This window comes from Elephas maximus, chromosome 25 (genome assembly GCF_024166365.1).
Source record: "Elephas maximus indicus isolate mEleMax1 chromosome 25, mEleMax1 primary haplotype, whole genome shotgun sequence".
NCBI classification, from domain to species: Eukaryota; Metazoa; Chordata; class Mammalia; order Proboscidea; family Elephantidae; genus Elephas; species Elephas maximus.
Window position 1 is genome coordinate 15973610 of NC_064843.1, and position 22212 is coordinate 15995821.

General features: G+C 45.2%; 1 protein-coding gene across 6 annotated transcripts in view; it reads left to right on the forward strand.

The window, feature by feature from the left end:
* The first annotated feature begins 215 nt into the window (after nt 1-215).
* The window catches only part of ZNF217 (zinc finger protein 217), a 41055-nt gene continuing 19058 nt past the window's right edge, over nt 216-22212 (forward strand). The window contains exons 1-3 of one of the 6 annotated variants that reach the window (XM_049869224.1): nt 216-262; nt 1567-1639; nt 12671-12781. The gene's annotated coding sequence lies outside the window, so the exon portion shown is untranslated. The other 5 variants (XM_049869222.1, XM_049869223.1, XM_049869227.1 and 2 more) reach the window with 5 other exon arrangements.

Below are 22212 nucleotides of genomic sequence, written 5' to 3' on the forward strand. Positions count from 1 at the left end.
GGCTGACTTTATGTTTGTCATATGGTCAGAGTCATCTCAAAATAAATAAATACACATTTTCTATAGCTATAAAAACATAGCACGCACAGACTGCCAAACAACCACAAACTAACTTTGATTAAACGAGGAAACCGGTCGACTTGTTGAAAATGTGGTAATGAGATAGTTTCCACCCAGCCGGGCAACCCAGTCCCAGCGGGGGAGGGGAGCCTGCATTTCTTCATGCCTTTCTGCCCATCCTGAAGAAGGTAGAAATGAACAGGTCAGCCTTCTCCTTGTTTCCCTTAACATATATATATATTTTTTTAAAGCTGAGTATTTGATTTGTTTCCACATGGCTGGGTTGATGATGCAGAAATACGGTTAAAAACTGTTTGAAAACTAGCACACAACTTCTGGTGGCAGCCGTTTCCTGTAAACGCAGCCCCATAGTACTGGGTAACAGGGGATTAAACCCGAGCCATTTTAGCTGCGACTCCAAATTCTACTTTGTTTCCTTGGGGACACACTGTTCTTATTTGTAGACTTCAAATAAAACTGCTTCAGAAACTGTTTATTTCTGTTGATGGCATTTTTATTTTGTTTTAGGAATATAGCCTATGTAGTTATAAATTCTTCTAGAATATTCAACTGTAATGGTTTGCACAAGTTTGTGGGGCAGATTTTGTGTGTTTTATTTGAGGCAGGAGAAGGAAAACTATCTCATTACTGTTATATTTATGAGTAGAGAGAAGAAAAAGGAGAAACTTGATAAGAAAATACTTAGCTGCATGATGGCCCTTAAAAATACAGCAATTGAATTTTTAATTCTTTTTTTTTTTTTTTTTTGAGGCGGGAGGGTAGTTCAGAAAAGATGGCCTTATTATCCACGTTTGCTTTTCACTGTTTTCATTTCACTCAGCGCTGGCAAAGTAGTTCCTCAAAGCAAGTGGGAACAAAACATAATCTCTTAAAATATTTTTAAGAGGACATGCAGGCTTGGTATTTGTGAAAATATGTCAACAAAATGTGCTAACCAGATTTTTAAAAAAATGCTGTCAAAGAAGCCAAAGGGATTCGTTAAACTGAAGAGCTGTTTTTAGGACAGGGAGACATCCAGAGAGAATAATGGCTCGTGCCATTTTGGCTGACGTTTATTGAGTGATCACTCTGTGTCTGGCACAGTTAAGGCTTCACTGTGATTATCTCACACAGCCTCCCAACTGCCTGAGGCATTGGGCGACACTGTGATTCCCATTTTACAGGTGAGGTGAGGTAACAGGGATCCCAGAGGTGAGCCGTGGAGGCAGGGGTTGAATTTGGACACCCTGAAACTTGTGTCATTTGTTCATTTCCGGTTTCTGAGGAAACCTCGGTGCTGGAAGTCTGGGTCCATTACGGAAGGGAACTGTGTGGCCGTCTAATCTTTGTCGCTCGCTCTCTGTGCGCCTATCAGCGCATGGTTCGGCCTTAATCTCTTCTCGGAGGCCCAGCGTGGGGTGGAGGGTGGGGCCTGAGGAGTGCACCTTCAGTCGGCGACTAAGTGCTGTCCTTTTAGCCACTCACCTCCAGCCCTGTCTCCTTCAGGGCCCTCCCAGGCCTCGCTTGACCTCCATCTTGGAGACGATGCCCAAGGAACTTTGAGGATCGCCCAGGAAAGGTACATTTCCTCAGAGAACAACGCGCGCGCGCCCTTTGTCTACACTGCACGGTCTAGTTGGTGATTTAGAGCCACCCACGTTCTGGAGTAGACGAATTCAGTAGGAATAGTCTCCTTCTGGAACTATAAACGCACATTCTTTCCCCTTCCTGCCCAACTGTTGCCCTGGTGGTGCAGTGGGTAAGAGCTTGGCTGCTGACCTGAAGGTCAGCAGTTCGAATCCACCAGCGGCTTCTTGGAAACCAGATGGGGCAATTCTACTCGGCCCGATATTGTCACTATGAGTCGGAATGGACTCCACGGCAACGGGATTGGTGGGGCTCTAACTATGAATAAGTGGAGCCCTGGTGGCGCAGTAGTTAAGCACTCGGCTGCTAACCAAAAGGACGGTGATTGGAATCTGCCAGCCGCTTGGTGGGAGAAAGATGTGGCAGTCGGCTTCCATAAAGTTTATGGCCTTGGAACCCTATGGGGCAGTCGTACTCTGTCCTATAGTGTCACTCTGAGTTGGAATCGACTTGAAGGCAATGAGTTTATGGATAAGTACCCTGGCAGGGCCCCCAGTGGTTGAAAACATGTTTTTGGGTGTCATACCTGGTGTTGATAGCTGGTGAGCCTCTTCCAGACCCTGATTGTCGGCAATGGTATCTATTAGAATCGTATGCTTTAATTGAGCACTTACTGTGTGCTAAAACCTCGCTGAAGCATTTTATTAGTGAGGACTTACTTCTTTTGCACGAATACACTTGTCAGTGAGTACTACTGTCACCATCTGAAAAATGGGACAACGGAGGCAAAGGCAGCACACCTGGGTAGTTGGATGTGCTGATTCGAACCCAGAAAGCCAGTTTCAAGCGCTCAGCTTTTTAACCACCGCATCGCGTTGCTGCTGAGAGACCCAGATTTCCAGTCTTGGCAGTAGGGATATGACCCTGCCTGACCCGTTGCCATGGAGTCGTTTCTGACTCATAGCGACCCTATAGGACGGAGTAGAACTGCCTTAAAGGTCTCCAACGAGCAGCTGGTGGGTTGGACCTGCCGACCTTCTGGTTAGCGGGACGTAGCTCTTAACTACGTAGTGACCAGGGCTCCAACTTCCCTGCCTAGGTGTACAGAAATGGTGGTGCTTGGTGCTTGGTAAATAGTGAATGCGGCTCTCTGGGTGGTGCAAACGGTTAACGGCGTTTGGCTGCTACCCTAAAGGTTGGTAGTTCCGGTCCGTCCAGAGGTGTCTCAGAGGAAAAGCCTGACTGTCCACATCTGAAAAAAAAATCAGCCCTTGAAAGCCCCGTGGAGCATATTTCTACCCTGACACACATGGGGTTGCCATGACTCGGTGTCCACTGCAGGGCAACTGGTTAAGTAATGAGAGGTATTATTATTATTCTCTATTTTCCTAAGGCCAGGGTCAATCTCTTAGTACAAAAAAGACTGGAAAAGAAGGAGAATGGGCTTTTGAGTTAGAAAGCTCTGGGCTAGAATACCTTATTCTAATTGTAGAACCTCAGTTAAGTTAGAGAAGTTAGTAAATTAGAAAGTTTATTAACCTCTGAAGTTATCAGTTTCCTCATCTGCCAAATGGATTAAAATATACGTGTTATCAGCAGAACTAAATATATAATGATATAAGTCGTAAACGTCGTATGTAGAGTTGAGAATGTTGGCACATAGCAGAGGCTCAACACATTGTTTTATCTATTGCTATTATTGCTTTTGTTATTGTTGTAAAAGTAACCTGAAAATGTGGACACACTTAGGTATTTGAGTGATTTCAGCAAAGGAAGATATCCGTGTTGCTGTTTTTATGAGCACTCTTGGTTTTATCAATCTGTTTTAATAAGCTTCCGATAGGCCAGGTCATGTCATTCCTCTGCTCACAACCCTTCAGTGGCTCTTGGGTTCATTCTGAGGAAAATCTAAAGTCTTTACAAAAGGTCCCAGGCAATCAATATGCAATCCCCTAGCCATCCTCCTTTTCTGACTCGTCTGCTGTTCTTATGCCACACCAGCCACAATGCCACGCGGGCCTCCTTGCTGTGTGTTCTTCCTAATCCCTTAGGCCGGAATGCTGTCTTCCCAGAACTTTTCATGGCTCCCACTCTCACCTCCTTCAGCTATGTACTCAGTTGTATCCAAGGTGAAGCCTTCCAGCTCAGCCTATTTAATACCACTCCCACCCATCCCCCTCCATCCCTGGCCCACTTGCCTACTTTATTTTTCTCCTTATCACCATCTTACATGCTATAATCTTAAATGCGAACTCCAGGAGGACAGAGATTTTTATCTCTTTCGTTCCTTGCTCTTTCTCCAGGACCTGGAACAAAGCCTAGCACAGAAAAAAAAAAAAAAAAAAATAGCACAGAGTAAGTGCTTAATACGTGCTTGTTAAGAGAGTAACTGAATGAATGACCGCACAAGCCCAGGAGCACATCATTTAATTAATTAAATAGCATAGAGTAAGAATGGAAACACTTCCTGAGTGCCTGTCACTACTTCAGGTGCTACAGAGGCCACGGAGGAAACGGGCCTTCCTTTGAGGAGCCTGCAGTCTATTCAGGCTAGGCAGACTCCGGTAAATGTCATAAAGGAGGCATGCATCCAAGGAGAGGTGGAATGAGGAAGGTGGCATTTGGAGTGGACCTTGGGGGATGGGCAGGATGACCACAGATGGGTGTTTGCCTGAATATGCCATGTGTGCCTGGGGAGATGGAAGAGGGGCAGCAGGCAGTGGGGCCAGGAGATTGGAAAGTATGGAATGGTTTATTAAATGTTTATTAAAAAGCAGTATATGGGAATAACACGAATTTCATTCCAAGAAGTTCTCTTTCACGGTATTTAACACAATTTGTAATTATGTATTAATAGTTAGCTCACTTTTAGTTAGACAGGTAAAATATGAATGTTTTTCCATGTAAAAAGATCACAGCAGTTAGCCACCAACTAAACTGTCCTGGTTCCTTGCCTACATTCCAGAATTAACCACTTTCGGTGTGGGCCTTCCCAACTTTTATCCCTGCATTTGCATAAATATTCCTTATAGGTCTGTGTGTGCATTATATATTACATTAAAGGCTATGTATATTTTTACATTTATATATTATATAAATTTTATATATAATATATACATGTTTAAGTATATTATATGATACATAAATGTTATATATACATATTTATATATGATTTATACCTAAATACATATATATAACATTTATATTGTTTAGTTGGTGGCTAACTGAAACCCTGGTGGCGTAGTGGTTAAGTGCTACGGCTGCTAACCAAAAGGTCGGCAGTTCGAATCTGCCAGGTGCTCCTTGGGAACTCTATGGGGCAGTTCTACTCTGTCCTATAGGGTCGCTATGAGTCGGAATCGACTTGAGGGCACTGGGTTTGGTTTGTGGTTTAACCGAAACCCTGGTGGCGTAGTGGTTAAGAGCTATGGCTGCTAACCAAAAGGTTGGCAGTTTGAGTCCACCAGGCGCTCCTTAGAACTCTATAGGGCAGTTGTGCTCTGTCCTACAGGGTCGCTATGAGTCAGATATGACTTGATGGCAATGGGGTTTTTGTTTTATATATTTATATTATACATACACACACGCACATATATATACACATATATATAAACATACATATACATATATAAATGAAGTTCTTGAGTGGTGCGAATGGTTAAGTGCTTGACTACTAGCCAAAAGGTTGGTGATTTGCATACAGCCATAGGCGCTTCAGAAGACAGTCCTGGCAATCTGCTTCCAAAAGGTCACAGCCTTGAAAACCCTATGGAGCACTTCTACTTTGCACACATGGGGTCACCATGAGTTGGAATCAACTCCATGGCAGCTAACAACAATATATGTACATACACGTACATACATACACACACACACAAACCCATAAGGAATATCTATGTAGATGCGTGGATAAAAGGTGGGGAAGGCCTACACCAAAAGTACTTAATTCTGGAATTCAGGATACACACATATTTACACACACACACACATAATGTACATGTATATATATACTTATACATTATGCATATGTACACATATTTCCTTAAGAAAATAGATTCGTATTTGTGTTTTTAAACAAAAATTGCGTACTTTTGGCAGCTTGATTTTTTTTTTTTTTTTTTGTACTTCACAGTGTATCTTGGCAATCTATCCATATGTACAGGAGGTGTGACTTCATTCTTTCAACTGCTGTGTATATTCTAAAATTTGGATACATGGAGTTTCTGTGGCCATTTTCCTTTTGATGAGCGTGTAGGTGTTTTTCACCATTATCAACAATGCTGCAGTGAACATCCTTGTGTTTGCTTCTCTGTGTACATGAGTGATTATTTCTCTAGAGTAGATATTGTAATTGTATGCTTGTCTATTTATTTATGTTTTAATTTGTTTGATGTCTATTTCTCCTACTAAAATATACCCTCCATGAGGGCAGAAATTCTATTTGTTTTGTTTCTCTTTAATTACTACCTAGTCAGGTGCCTAGAACAAAGGTCAATAAATATTTATTGAATGAATTCAGGCTGAAACGGTTGGTTGGGGCTGTGGTGTGACTTTGAATCCTAAGAGAGGGAACTACGGCTTATCTTGGTAAAATTTTCACACTGGGCAGTAGCAGGATAGTTATTACCGGGGGTTTTGGGAAAAATGTTCTGGGCCAGGAAGAAGGCAGCTCTAGGAGGACCAGTCAGGAGATGATTACACAGGTCAGAAGGAAAAAGAAACAAGGACAAGGGGAATAGAAAGGAAAGGGTGGGTTTGAGAGATACTGAGATGATAGGACCTGTAAGATTTATCAGCTGATTAGCTATGAGGGACAGGATAAAGGAAGTCATGGAAGGTCAATACCTAGTGCTGAACACTTTAATTTTACAAAACTTTATTGCCTCCCAGCTCTGTGTAAAAAGCCCTCTGCTAATTGCTGTTGGGACATAAATTTGCATGACTTTTCTTCCCTACTTTCAAAGGAGATTTGCAGTTTATGGAAGAACATTGGAAGCCCTTGTGGCGGAATGGTTAAGAGCTTGGCTGCTCACCAAAAGGTCAGCAGTTTGAATCCAACAGCCACTCCTTGGAAACCTTAGGGGGCAGTTCTGCTCTGTCCTGTAGGATTACTATGAGTCAGATCGGCTTGATGGCAACGGGTTTGGTTTTGATTGTTTTGGAGAAGACCCACATGTACACAGGTCTACCAAGAACAAAAGGGAGTGCCTGAGAGGTGGGAGGAGAGGAGTCCCAGGGCAATCAAATGAAATACTGCTATTCCAGAGTAGCAGAGGGGAGCAGGGTGGGTGAGGACCTTTCAACTTTGCCCCAGAGCCACACACATGGCTGACTCTGGCGAACATTCAGGAAGTAGGGTGTCAACAAGTATGGATCATCTTTTAAGATCCATCTATATGGGATCCAATTGACAACAGCAACTCAAAAGACTAGATAGGAACCTCAGGGGGCTGTGAGTTTGTGTTAATGGAGGAGGAACAATTCGGAAAATGAGGGTGAGAGAGAATGGGTGCCCAACTCTAATCAGTGTCACTGAAGTGTATGTGTGGAAATTGTTGAATTGGTGTATGCTCTGCAGTGTCTATGCTCAACAACAACAAAAAGTAAAATTTATATATATATTAAAAAAAAAAAGAAAGATCAGTGTAGCTTTTTTAGAAGTAAGGACATGCAGATTTGTGACATGCTGGAGTCTGGCTCATTGGCTTCAGTATAGTCTGGAAGGCAGGGACACAAACTGTTAGCTGTGTGACCTTAGGCAGGTTCCTTAACCATCCTGAGCTTCATCCTCCCCCTTTAAAAAAAGACAAGGCAATAGTAACTAAAGTGATGAAGATTAATTAGATCACAGCTAGTTCAGTAACAGCTCTGATCCTATGATCATAAACTCAACAAAAGGAGTGGAAAATGTCTGCTTGAAATAAAAGGACTCCAACTCCCTAGAGCTGGTCCTGTTCTCTTTGTTTAACCAAGACGGGATAATATCTCCTTTGAGGAAGAAACATTTATTTGAAGTTCAAGAATTCTTTCAGTTTTACTCTATTTCCTTTCGGTGCTTTCCCAGTGTTCTTGGGATAAAATCCAAAGTCCTCGTGGGTATAGCAAAGCACGCCTGACATGTTATCAGGAATTTTGTCTTTATTCTAAGAGCCATTGGCTGTATTAGGCAGGGCTGGGACACAATCAGAATCCCTGGGTGATGCAAAGGGTAATGCACTGGACTGCTAATTGCGAGGTTGCCGGTGCCTCATAAGAAAGGCCTGGTGATCTACTTCCAAAAATCCAGCCATGGAAAACCCTGTGGAGCATAGCTCTACCCGGAGACATATGGGGTTGCCATGAGTCACAACTGACTTGATACAATTGTTTATTTTATTTTTTTAAACTGGTGACCTGATCAGATTTGACTTTTTGACTTTTGAAAAGATCAGTTTGGCTGCTGGGAGGGGTGATTGTTTGCTTTTCCGCTGGAAGGGAAGTTCTGCGACCACAGGCACTGTGTTCCTTTTCTTTACAGCTATATCCCTAAACCAAAACCCATTGCTATGGAGTCAGCTCTAACTCATAGTGACCCTATAGGACAGAGTAGAACTGCCCCATGGTGTTTCCAGGGAGTGGCTGGTAGATTTGAACTGCCCGCCTTTTGGTTAGCAGCTGAACTCTTAACCACCGCGCCATGAGGGCTCTGCTGGTGGGAAATGCCGGGCGCATAGTAGGTGTGGATTCTATTGGTTTGATCTTTCTGCCTTTAAAGTGAGACTAAAAATACCTATGTCTTAGTTACCTACTGCTGCTATAACAGAAACACCACAAATGGATGGCTTTAACAAACAGAACTCTTTCTCTCAGAGTCTAGGAGGGTAGAAGTCCATATTCAGGGTGCCAGCTCCAGGGAAAGGCTTTCTTTATCAGTTCTTGGGGAAGTTCCTTGTCATCAATCATCCCCTGGTCTAGGAGCTTCACAGTGCAGGGACCCTGGGTCCAAAGGATGCACTCTGCTCCCGGCACTTATTTCTTGGTGACATGAGGTCCCTCTCCTTTCTGCTGTATTCTCTCTTTTATATCTCAAGAGATTGACTCGAGATACAACCTAATCCTGTAGATTGAGCCCTGCCTCATTAACATAACTGCCTCTAATCCTGCCTTTTTACCATCGTAAAGGTTAGGATTTACAACACAGGAAAATCATATCAGATGACAAAATGGTAGACAAACACACAATACTGGAAATCATGGCCTAGCCAAACGGATACACATTTTAGGGGAACACAATTCAACCCATAACATCAGCTAGGCTTTCGGCATCTTCTCTCTTCTTTGGGCATAGGACTTTTGGGGTATATCAGTGCTCTAGTCCACCCATCCCTTCCCAAAGCCCATCCCTTCCCAAAGCAGAGAAATGCAGGAGACGCGGATGGGTTGAATTTGGACAAGTCCAGCTCTTGACAGTGTGATTCAGATTCCAGAAAAAGAAAAAAAAAATTTGTTTTTCTAACCAGTGAACTATACAAACACCTCACCATACAATTCATCTCATATAAAAGAGACTGAAGAAAAAGAAACATGAGACCAAAGACCCTGCGGTGGCTGCTCTTCCTTGTAAACTACAGAACCTCTCTGTATTTCAGGTTATCCATTAGGGAAACCGAGGCTAAACCAAAACCAAACCAAATCCGTTGCTTCTGAATTGATTCTGACTCACAGCAACCCTATAGGACAGAGTAGAACTACCCCATAGGGCTTCCACGGAGCAGCTGGTGGATTTGAATATATACATATATACTCAAAGATGGAACCTGCACCAAAGCAGAGCTGTAGGCAGAGGCGATGCTCAGTATTCACAAGAAGAATCATTAGAACAACAACCCCTTAAGTGTGGTCTTTTTACTAGAATTTGAGGTCTGCATCCCACTGCTCCCCTGCTCCATGGAAACTCATTTATTGATCACTGTTATATACGGACAGCAGGCTAAGATGCAGCAGAGAACAAGACACAGTGCCATCTAGCTTTACGGAGTTTAGCTTCTAGTAGGAGGAAGGCAGAGCCAGGAATGGATACTTGCTGAAACGTAATGCGTGTTACTGCATGTTTTTGAGCTCTGGGGGCACCTGGCAAGGACATGTGATCTACGTCAATGGCTAGCCCATCTCCCTATCTGCCCTTTTCCTCCATCCACATTCACTTCCTGGAGAGTATTACCCATTTCCATCATACTAAATAGCCATCAGGGGTGGAGGATGGTGGGAGGAGAAGTCCTAAGAGGGCAATTCAGAATTCATTCCTGAACATCTAAATGGAAATGAAGTAGGCAGTTAGGAACATGTTTCGGGAGTGGAGGGCTGAAGTCTGGATGGGAAACATAAATGCAGGAGACTTCAACACTTAGGTGGTATTTTGAGCCATTGGATTGGATGAATCACCTAGAGAAGGAGAAAGGGAAGACAAGGAAGCTCAGCTTTGGGCCCCCAGGCACCTCAAAGTTTAGAGGTCAGGGAGAGGAAGAGGAACTAGCAACGAGAACTGAGAAGGGGCAGTCAGTGAGGATGAAGCGAAATCAGGAGGACAAGGTGCCCCAAATCCAAGAGAAGAAAGTCTTTCGAGGTAGAGGGAGGGATCAACTGTATCAAGTGCTGCAGATGTGGCAAATGAAACGAGGATGACGGACAGACCATCAGGTAGCCTCCACAACCCGAGTCACATCCCCATTCCTCCTCGCGGTCTCATTCTCTGCCCCTCAGCCTCGCTCATGTTCCCAGACACATCGGCCTCCCTAAAGTTCTTTCCTCAAGCCTCAGGGCCTTCTCACCTTCTGTTCCTGCTGTATGGACCTCTACTCCCCATCTTAGTGTGGCTTGCTACCTTACTCATTGAGGTCTTTGCTCCTCCCTCTGTCCCCCCACCTACCAAAAAACAAAAACAAAACAAACTCATTGCCAAGAGTCGATTCTGACTCAGTGATCTTATAGGACAGAGTGGGTTTCCAAGGCTGTAATCTTTATGGAAGCAGACTGCCACATCTTTCTCCTGCGGAGCAGCTGGTGGAGTTGAACTGCTGACCTCTTGGTGGCTAACCACCTTGCTACCAGGGCTCCTGTGCTCCTCAGGGAGCCCCAATTTAAAACAGCAGGCTTTCCCCTGCCCAGTTACCCTGTCCCTTTTTTACAGCAATTATAACTTTCTGTGTATTGTCTGACTCCCTCTAGAAGGTAAGCGCCAGAGGGGCAAGGGCTTCATCTCCCATGCCTAGGACAGTGCCATCAAACCAAAAAAAACAAACCCATTGCCCTCAAGTTGATTACGACTCATAGCGACCCTATAGGACAGAATAGAACCGCCCCACAGAGTTTTCTAGGCTGTAAATCTTTATGGAAGCAGACTGCCCCATCTTCCTCCTGTGGAGCGGCTGGTGGGTTCGAACCACCGGACTTTTGGTTAGCAGCCGAGCGCTTAATCACTGTCACCAGGGCTCTGTCCAGAACAGTGTCAGACCCCCGAAAACCCTGGGCCTACAAGCTTTGCACAGGGTGTCTCATTTAATTCTCCAGAGAGCCCCAAGAGAATTTTCATCATCCCCATTTTACAGATCAGGGAATGGAAACCCAGAGAGAGGAAGTAATTATTCCAGGATTATGGATCTCTCAAGAGGTGGAACCAGAGTATATGAGCCCAAGTGACTGGGGACATGTTCTTTTTTTTTAAAATAATTAATTTTATTTTTTTGTTGCTGTTGAGAATATACACAGTAAAACATTGACCAATTCAGCGGCTCCTACCTACAATTCAGCAACATGGGGCGATGCTGTTAACCGGGAAGCTTCGTCAGAGGGCAGCACCCAGAGAGCAGGAGGTTTAAACCATTCTCAGAGGACTAGACGTTGGTTTCCTCAAGAGAATGGGGAGAGAGTGCCAGGCAAAGGAAACCACAGGTGTGACATGCTTGAGGTCAGAGAGAAAGCCTAGTGGCTGAGGCTTAGCATGTTAAGCGCTTGCTAAGACTTGAGGCTAGAGAGGTAGGCAAGGGCCAGATGAAGCCAAGAAAGTCTGCTTTTTCCAGAGGCAATAGGAAGCCATTAAGCAGGGCGGAGACGTGATGTCATTTCCATCGTAAAAGATTTCTAGGGCTTCTGGGCGGAGACAAACCTGGAGAGGAAAAAGTTTGAGAAACTTGTGTATACCCATTATATTTTTCCAGAGGGATGGTCATGGTGCTTTGGCTTGTGCTGGAGAAGAAGATAAGTGGACAAATTTGAGATATATTGAGGTAGAGATGATTGGGTTTGCTGATGGATTAAAGGTGTGTTTGGGAGGAGAGTGGTGGTGGTGGAGGGGTGGAGATGAAATATCAGTCTGACTTCTAGATTTTGGCTTGAGTGAGTAGCTTGATGGATGCCGGCTCCATTTTTGAGATGGTGATGGTATAGTCTGATATCAATAAATGTTAATTACCTTCCCCTTCTTCCTTTCATCCCAAATTCCCCATTTGCAATATCACATGAGTGGTGAAATCTTTAAAGAGGTGCTTGCAAGGTTATGCTACCCCTATAACTTTTAAGAAAGTTTACATTACCATTTTGAGGAAAAGCGACCGTGTGGAACCATCCAGAATATGTTAGCCAAAACCCAAGCCCACCGTGGTCCAGTTAACTCTGACGCATAGCAACCCTATAGGACAAAATAGAACTGCCCCATAGGGTTTCTAAGGCTGTAATCTTTAAAGAAGCAGGCTGCCGCGTCTTTCCCCCGCAGAGCAACTGGTGGGTCCCAACCGCTCACTTTTGTGTTAGCAGCCAAGCACCTAACCACTGCACCACCAGGGCTCCTCGAGTATGTTGGAGGAAGACCTAAATTGTGCTTGCAAAGGGTGGGGGTGGGGACACTCATCAAATTTACCAACGGGACAAATAGTTGAAATAACAATGTTTGATGTGATCAAGACACATTGACCTAATCATGCTAATCACGTTGGTATTGTACCAAAACCTCTTTAAAACTGAGCTTTCTCCTGGGCCCTTCCCTTGTCAGCCTGTGAAAGCCGGCCATCACATCTCTCCCAGCCTTGTTCACGCCAGGTGGACTGGCAGACTCCTTCGGAGAGCGTCCCCACATTCCGGAGACGGCCTTCACGTCTGAAAGGTAATTTCTGCCATTTATTCTATCATACATTATCGTCATGTTTAAGGACGGTTAAAAATTGTGAGGTGACGGGAGTGGGGCCCAGAAACTTGATAGAAAAGAGAGAACTGTGGCTGTCCCTGGGTTCTGTTTGCGATCCCTACTTAATTGAGCGCATTTGGTCGCGTTAAAAGGGCGGTCTCTTGTTTTCCTTCTCAAATGTCCTTTGTAGTTTCAGATGCCGGCGGCAGGTTGGCCTAACTTTTTTCATTTTCTTTTCCTGCTAACTCCTGACTGCAGTTTTTCAGGTTTTCCTGCTCTGAACACTGAAGTCTTTTAAGTGGAGTATCTGTGCTGGCTCTCTTTCAGCTCCAGGGATTTACAGTTTCCAAAGGGTTTTCCTACACTAGTGCCACAGTCAAAGAAATCCTTGTGAAATAATAGGATCGTTCCGCAGTCTCTTTTTCTAATTAAGGCTAAGTCTCAAAAGATGATTCCAATAAATGCTAAATACAGCCGATTGGAAGGGCTTTCTGTTACGTTGTTAGATCTGGGACTGTTGTGGCAGGCGTGAGCTGGGTAGAAAATCAGATGTAAGCTAAACGAAGAGGCCTCCAGTCACTGGGATTACATCCGAGATAATGGTTTGATTTTATAAGCGCACACCGGGAAAAATAACTTAAGGAGAGTCTGTCTGTTTGGATAATGGTGAAAAATGAGGTGGCTTGTCGCATTAAAAAGAGGAGAAGTGGGGCTTTTTCAGCTCCTCCCAGAGTACGTGTGTGGGGCGTCCACTCCCATGTGAGGGGGTGCATGTCTCCTGGTTGCCTTTGTTCTGGTGCCTGGTTGCTGCGGCACCTGACTCCTTCACAGATAGTCTACTAGGGGGTGGGAGCCAAGCAGGATCCTGTGGGGGTGGAGCTAAGTATGTGGAGACCAACGGTTCCCTTTTCAGTTTTCATTTCTTGCTCTGATAATTTAATTCCTAGTTTTCTCTTACACAATCCAGTGCTCCTAGCGTCCTTCTGTTACTCTTGGAGTTTCCATTTCCGCTTGAACTATACATCCCTCCCAAATAGACCTTCAATACCGTGAGCCTCCACATTCTGAGGCAGCATGAGTCTCACAGCCGCCCTCGAGGCGAATTTAGATCGCTCCACGTCCATTTAAAAACACAGTACGTTTCTGCAACCCGGCAGTCAGTCACTGGCAGAATTTTGCAACGATTTCCCAGTTTTGTTGGCATATGTCCAGAAATAAGGTTCTTTGTAATTCTTTACTCAAACATAAGGTTCACATATAAAACTCAGCAGATGGATCAGTTTATACAATTAGCTTACAATTTAAAAATCTACAACATAATAAGGCTTTGTGTGTGTGTGTGTGTGTGTTGGGGGGAGACAGTAACAAACCTTGTGATGCTATTATGCTAACAAAGTGGTAGCTTTGTGAGGGGGTAGGGAAAAAAAGCACAACCGTTTTTTAGCTCAGAAAACAATTCAGGAGCAACAAGGTCTGAGAGCCGGGAGCCTCATTGTTCTTAGTAGAACGATTATTTGTCAAAACATTTGATTGTTTCCCTATTCTGACCGAAAAGTTTGGACTTTTCTTTTTGCCCAATTTTGACACTAGGATTTTCAACTATCCGCGCTATTGTGTTTACAGCATTCAAGGTTTCAGAGTTCAAAGGTTATTCATTAACATGGAGAGTGAGGCTACACTTATTATGTGAAGACCCAGCCTCGGGTACCACTTGCTCAGTTTCTTTGTTTTGTAGCCATGCTCATCGCCCATCATTTGTTTTGACAAGTTAAATGAAGTTTCGTGTTTATGAAGAGTGCATTTTTGGACTGTGTTTTAGAATGTGAATATGTGTAAGGCTTTCAAAAAATATTTTAAAGGAAAGTATTACTCCCCTGTGAGAAAAGGAAACATAGTACTCCAAGTGATCAATAGTCACTGTACTTGAGTGGAAAAAAAAAAAAGTGCTGGCTGAAGAATCTACTTCTGGCACTGCTAATTAATTAAGTGTGAGTAAGTAATTGATTCACTTCCTTTTTAAAAAAGACTAACCAGACCATATGTAGTGGTTAGTAGCTATATATAAAATGACAGCAAAACATCACACTTAGCAAAATCTTCCCCTTAGCTAAGAAGCTCTCAAATTCCTTTTCCTATTTATTAAGGATTGCATTGTTCATATAGGGCTCCCCTCCCTCCCTTTTAATTTATTAAGCATATATTTTAAATGATTTTTTGATGTGTTTTTCCATTTAGGATACACTCAAGGCCAATAAAAAAATATTTGGCAGTTTTTTTTTTTTGGTAGTGACTTGCCTAACCCCGTTTCACATTTGCATTCGTTTGCATTTTGGGGCAGAAAACTTGGAGGATGGGATAGTTTCTATAGTTCCTCCTCGGGGTTTACTTACAATAAGGGAACATCACGGGCCTTCAAAAAAAATTTTTTTTTTTTTTTTTTGTGGACAGGAAAAAGAACAGTTGGATAACTCTAAATGAGTTATACTTGGGGAGGAGGGGAAAAAGGCTAGTTTTTATTTTTTTGTCCTTGTTTTAAGCTGTTCCATCCAAATGGATTTCTATCCAAATCAATTGGATTTTGGAATCTAGACCAAGTTTAGAAATGTCGAATTATAACAGCAGGGCAAACCCAGCCCTTTTAGGGGGAGAAAAAATCACAACAATTTAGGATGGCTTTTTATGCGGGTACTCATTTAAAACATTTTAATCTTACGGCTGAAAAAAAGTTGGAAAAAATTTTTTTTTTTTGTACACAGCTGCCCTCTAACCTACCCGAATGGGTGTACAGGTTTTGTTTGTTTGTAATTTTGGATGACCCAGAAGTTCGCGCTGCCAGCCCCTCCCTTCGCCCGGGCACACCTTGCAAGGGAGGTGGAGGCGGCGAGGAAGAAAGAGGCCTGGCTCTGCGCCTGCGCACTCCCCTCGCGCCCCTCCCCCGTACCTGTCACTGGAACTGCCGGGGCGCGCGCGGGCCACGTTAAACCGGATGGCGGGGGAGGGGGCTACAGGCGGGCGCGCGCGTGCGCGGGAGTCCAAGGGCGAGAGCAGGGAGCGCGGGCTCGCGCCCGGGAGGCGGAGTCTGCGCCGGTGGGCGGGGCGGGGGCGCGCCTGCGCAGACCACGTGTTGCCGGGGGCGTGACTGGGGGCGGGGCTAGGCGGCCGGTGCAGGAGGAGGCGGGGCGTCTGGGAGCGACGGGGCCGAGCGAGGGCGCAACAGCTGCTCCCGGAGCACTTTCTGCCCCAACTGTCCCCGTGCGCCGGACGCGCCGCGCCCCGGCGGCTCTAGGGACCCCCCGCGCCTGCACTGTCCCCGCGCGGACGAGTAGGGGGCGCCCGCGCCTTTGCCCCCGTGCGCCCCCCGCCCCGCTCACCTTAGCCCCGCGCCCGAGGTGAGCCCGGCCCCCAAATCCTCCGGGCGGGGGGTGGGGGGCGCTTCTTTTCGGGGGAGGGTCTTGAAGGCGCGGGGCTCCGAGCGCCCCGGGGATGGCCTCGTCGCACATCCCGCGGACCCCCGCTCCTTCGGGGGGCCGGGTGCGGGCGCGGCCCCGGGAGGTGTCGGCACAAAAGGCCGAGAGAAACTCCGCGTCGCTGGCGCCGCCGCCTCCCCGCCCCCTCCCCCGCGCCCTCCCATTCAAACCCGCTCGCTCGGTGGTGCTAGTCCATCCCGGCCGCCGCCGAGCGAGGACATGGTCGAGGAGCCGGAGCCGCAGGTAAAGGGGGCGCCCCCGCTTGCCCGAGCCCAGGGGCGCCCCGGGCCGCCCCCCGGAGCGGCCCGAGCCGCCCTCGAGGCTCCCGGCTCTCGTTATCTGTCCCCCTCCCGGATGGCCCCCAGTCCCCGCCTGGACCCCCCCCCATTCTGCTCTCTCTATTCCGCCCTCTAGGGCGCCCCCTCCCTACCCGGCTTCTGAGCGGGTCCACCAACGCGAAGGTGTCGGGGAGCCCCGGTGTGTACTATGTTTGACCATCACACTCTCCGAAAGGTCCAAGATGGCTTGGGAGTGGGGGGGGTCCCCATTTTCCTAGTCGGGACCTAGGGGCCGGCCGGAGGGGGCCTGCGTGGGTGGGTAGGGGGCTGCTCCTGAGAAGTTGGGTCGCTCCGCCGGGCACGTCTCCCAGTTTGCCGACTTGGCGTTGGGGGGCGGGCTAAGGGCAGGGGGCCGGCGCCGGGTGCCCCCGATGGTCGGGGGGTGAGGGGGGGGTCCGGGGCAAGTTGGAAACAGCCAAAACAATGCGCTGTAACAGGCGTCCCCCGCAGACAATGGCCGGGACTGTCCACACTGGCCGGTGAGGGCGCGTCTACAGGGGCGAGGGAGGGGCTCGGCCTGGCTGCGGACCGCGGCGCGTGCCCCCAAATCCAGGCGGTGCTGAGGGCTGTTCCCTGGATATGTACGATAGAATGGTGTGAGTTTTTTTTTTTTAATTAAAATTTTTTTTTTTTTTTTTACTCTTTAAATGCCCCTTAACCGCTTTCAGAACATCTTTGTGATTCCCAGTGCCACTGGGAGCCCCAAAGCCAGCTGAAAGTAGAGCCAGGGGCTCCGAAGGGCTGGAGGGATTGAAATGTTAGCCTAAAAGCCTTTCTTTTTCTTAAAAGGGAAGTTTGTGCCAAGAGGCTTCGAGTGTGAGACCGTGCAGTTTCCGAGGCAGAGCCCTCTTCTTGGCTCTCCATTCGGCCCCTAAACGCGAGGGGACGGGATGGGGAGGGCAGGGGGGCGCAGCCGGGGTCCGGAGGCAGGGTTTGGGGGGGTCTTTGTCCCGAAGTACACTACCTGGCAGGCGGGGTGCTCAGGCCGGCACCTGAGCCTCGGGGGGTGGGGGGGAGTCAGGGAAGGCCGTTCATTCCCGGCGGGGGGGACCCACATTTTGGGATTCCGGGCAGGGCCACCCGGCGCTGGAAGCCACATTCTTGGGCGGGTGGGAGGGAGTGGGGTGGGGTGGGGTGGGCAAGGAGTTTTCCGCAAGATTTAGTTACAGGAGCCAGAAAGAGCCACCAGGGGCCACTTCTGGGACCCCAGAGCCTGTTCACGCACGGAGCAGCGGAAACTTTTCTGTTTTTTTCTTTTTACAAAAAAAGGGTAGCCTTTGGACTTGAGGCTTTGGTGTGGTTGTTCCACTTTGAAATTCCTTGGGGGCTCAGTTTATCTTTCTGGGATCAGCCTATAGGGCTTGAAGCTCCGGACATTCCTAAACGTGTCTGAGATAGATGGCGGTTGCAGGGGGTCCACGGGGCAGTTTGAGGTCGCATATTGCTGGCCACCATGTATGCAAGACACCATATAGACGATGTTCCCTAGTTTTCTAGATCGTTGGGAACCATTAAGCTGTATGTTTTAAGGAGCCTAGGTCTGATTCAGTTCAGGTTGATTCAATTATGTCTTCATCGCTTTTGAGTTGGTTGAATGACTTGACATCAGATTAAGCTCAACAAAAGAAAAGGCAGCCTAACAGCAGCTGCCGGCCAGGCCTGGCGGGCTAGGTGGGGGCTTTCGGGGCTGGGGCTGGGGCTGGGGCTGGGGCTGGGGCTGGGGGGCTTTTACCTTCTCTCTTGTATGTGTCAGGAAGTCCATTTAAAATGTTCATATTTGACTGTATTTCTCTATTTCTCCCCCCCAAAAACTGTCTTGATTGATATCGAATAAGACTACAAATGCCAAATTTTGTAATACTTTGAGAATGACTAATAGATCCAGAGATTCTAAAAAGCCTTTATGTGTCTGAAGTGACAAGTGCAGAGTAATAGCCTAATTGCTTTTTGTCTGAAAAATAACAGTCAAACCACTAGTTTGTGCTTGCTTAGTTAATGTGTGCTGAGAACTTTTAAGGTGTGTCCTGAATGTAGATGACTTTTTCCTTCTGAGAAGTCATGTTTATTTTCGATATTGTTCTGTTGAGTTTTCCAAAGGCTCTTGATAGTGTTTTGGTTTTGTGTTTGTTTTGCTTTTTGTTTTTGATCCTGATCACCTTCCTCCCCCCACCAAAAATATATTGCTGTCTTTTTAAATGTTATATAAGCATTCCATTCAAGAGGCAGGGACTTATTGAAAAATTCACCCGTTAGGAGTTAAAAGACAAATTTTGTAATTGGAATTGTTAGAGTGAATAATCTGCTTCTTTGGGATTTTGGTTGTTCGGTGTGACTAGAAAGGTAACTCTTAGCCTTGAATGCTAATTTGCATAAGGGAGGAGGACTTAGAGGAAGAGATTATGAGTTATAGAGGAAGGACACATATTTGTCTCTAGCATCCAACTTCTTGTAATCCTTTTATCTCCACAACACCTTCCTGACGCTTTGCAGTTTGACCTTTGCTGTTGGCCTTTTAATAACTCCTGCGATCGAAGTTTAGTGCTGACTCGTCTTGGGCTCTTAGTGTTGCCTTTCACTTCTTACTGAAAAAAGGAACTAATCCACCACCTAGATAAAATTGGTGGGAACTATTTTCTCTCCTTCGCTCTGAAAAATCTCTTTAGGTTCAGCTTCAGCCCCCCACCCCCCCACTCTCCCCCCAGGTAGTAGGGGTGGATGGAGGAGGGGTGAGGTTTTGTCCTTGCCTTTACTTTTAAGGTGGTTTTGCATTCTCTTTGTAATCTTCCATTTTTGGCTGGAAGACCTTCAGGCAAGAATAGGAGCCCCCATTTCTCTTCCAGTGGACTTTTTAAAAGAGGGAATCTGAAAATAATACTTGATCATCAAGTCACTTTCGAACTGAGGGAATAATTACGGCATATAATGGCCTGGCAATGACTCAGCCCCTCTATCTCCTCATTTCCCCTTTAACAACATTGATTATAAAATGGTATGTTTCTGCCACAGCAGGGTTGCCATTACCCAACCCTGGAGCACTCTTAATTGTGAGATGCTTGATTAGGGCCTCAGGGGTCCCAAAAGATGTGCTATTTTCCCCCTTTACAAAATTACATTCTTTTCTCACAGTTGTCACAGACATACCGGTTGATAAGAACTTTGCAGTAGTACTAAAGACTCTTGACTGCGTGAAACATACTCCTTGAAAAAAAGGTCTTCTTTTATCTGAATTTCTTCTGTAAGTAAATGATTGGACCCTTCTTGTGTTCGATGAAGCTTACTTTCCATTGGCTCAGAAATTTTTCACTTCTGAATTGTTCCATCTCATGCATGGCTATGGCAGGGAAAGCTTGTATGTCATGATTTTTTTGAGCTTGCTGGCTATGCCTTTTTTTGAATGGTTCATTCCTAATTTCCCGTTTCAACTTAATTCCATAGCAGTAGCTTTAATAAGTTGGAAAGGTGAAGCCAAATTAACGGAGCAGTGGCTGTGTTTTCAAGCTTTAAAATTATACAGTAGAGATGAAAAATATGAGGCACTCAGTTGTAGTATTCCAAATAGAATAAAGTAAATGTAGTGAGACCTGAAGTTAAATTACTACAATTGGAATATATACAATAGTTTTCCAAATTACTGAGGAATTGAAAAACTAAAACCTGGAAGGTGTATACTGAATGGCTATGGATCCCAAATTAAAGGAATTCCAGTCATATTAAATACTCTTAAACAGTACGGGGGTTAGTTACAGGATGTAAATTAAATGAATTTGGGACAATAGAGGAGTCCTGATTTGCACACCTCATCTCTTGATTTTGGGGGGGGGGGGAGGAGCTTAAAGGCACATGGAAGAAAGGATATATTACACAAACAGCAGGAAATTTCTTCAATTCGGGTAGAGGAAGCCTGATCATTGACTGTAACTTCAAGGCCTCGTTTTGGAGGCAGGACAAAAAGTTTTCTGAAATGCTGGCTTTTAGGAAGCAGGGCGATCTGGATTCTTTTTCTCCAACCAGTCATCTATTTAGTCAAATTCGCAGTGGTATCTGGGGCAAAGGTTTTTGAATTTAGCCCAGGAAGGCAGATAGAAATCTGTCTTTAAGGAAGTGGAAGAGCAGGGACCATTCCTTCCTCAAATCCGCAGCTCACGGTGAGCCACCTCAATTCTAGTACAAGTCCATCCTCCAGATAAATCTAGGGGAAGCCCCCCTTTGCCAGCTGCCACCACAAAGTGTTCTTTTATGTCCAACATTGGGATAGTCGTTAAAGAAGTTTACATTGAACATTTGTTGGCGGACTGTCCTCAGCATCCCCATTGCTTCCTGCCCAGGGCAACAACATAACTGAGTTACTGGAAATTTGGGGCCGGTGTGGTAATTTTATGATAAAGTTGAGAAATAAAATTACTAAACCTGTAAAGACAGCTGAGTGAGTTGAGTGAGAGCAGTAATATAATCCCTTAGCCTTGGGTCTTAAGCTTTACTGAAGTTACTTTGAGGCCTACATATTCCTCTACAGTATCTCAGAAGAGCTGTCTAGAGTCAGATGTTTGTTTTTTTAATAGGTTCATGTCCTGTGTTGTGGATTGCTGTTCATTAGTTTCTACTGTGCCTGGAAACCTTTTTGAATTTAAAAGAGCTCCATGGACTGGAAATAGAGCCTAGATATGCATCAGTGTTAGGAGAAATACTATTCCTTTCTCCTACCTGTATCAAATCAGGATAACTTCAAAATAGGTCAGTTATAACAGAAGGGGAACTTCTAATATGTGGATAAGTTTGTCAGGCCAGTTCCATAAATTACTCAACAGGGAGTGTATGCATTAGTTGTAGTTTGAAACTCAACTCCTTTTTCTTAACGGGAACTCTTTTTTTTCCTTAATTTTGAAAGCAAACAGATGACATGAAAGAGCCAGGATACAACTTAATTTCCATTGAACAACAGATAGGGGTGGGTATATTGTTTATTTTAATATTTTTTTTGTGGTAAACATATATGTAACAAAACATTGGGCATTTCAGCATTCTTCACATCATGTTGGTCACGTTGTTCAACCATCGCCCTATCTGTTACTAAATTATACCATCACTGGGAGGGGTGTATTTAAATGGCCCTGGAGAAAGATCTCATGCCTTAAAAGGCATTGCCCATGTTTGTATTCAATCTGGGTTTAGTCAAATTGGATATAATGAAGAAGGCTCATCTTTTGACCGCCTGCACAGGGTGGTATAGAAATGTAAGAGTGTATTGGGTATCATTATTTGCAGAGTTACGTGTGTGTGTTTTATATATACACACACACACATATATATATGTTGAATGTTTTTAGAAATGAGTACAAGTAAAGACAGAACAGTTTATTTTTTAATTGGACTGAACTATCTCACCCTGTCTCTTTTTGTGCAGTTAATCCTGTCTAAAATCTTTTCAAAATATTTAAGGCTGTACTGGTTAAGTAGAAGGAATAGTAGAAACTATTGACAGCAGTGCTTTAACTTGTTTAAAATCTTTTTTTTTTTCTTGATCTGTTTCTCTTATATTACAGTTCTCTTTTTCAGGTCAAACTGGAGTTTTTAAAAGCCAATTTACATTCCACAGTACCTGTTCATA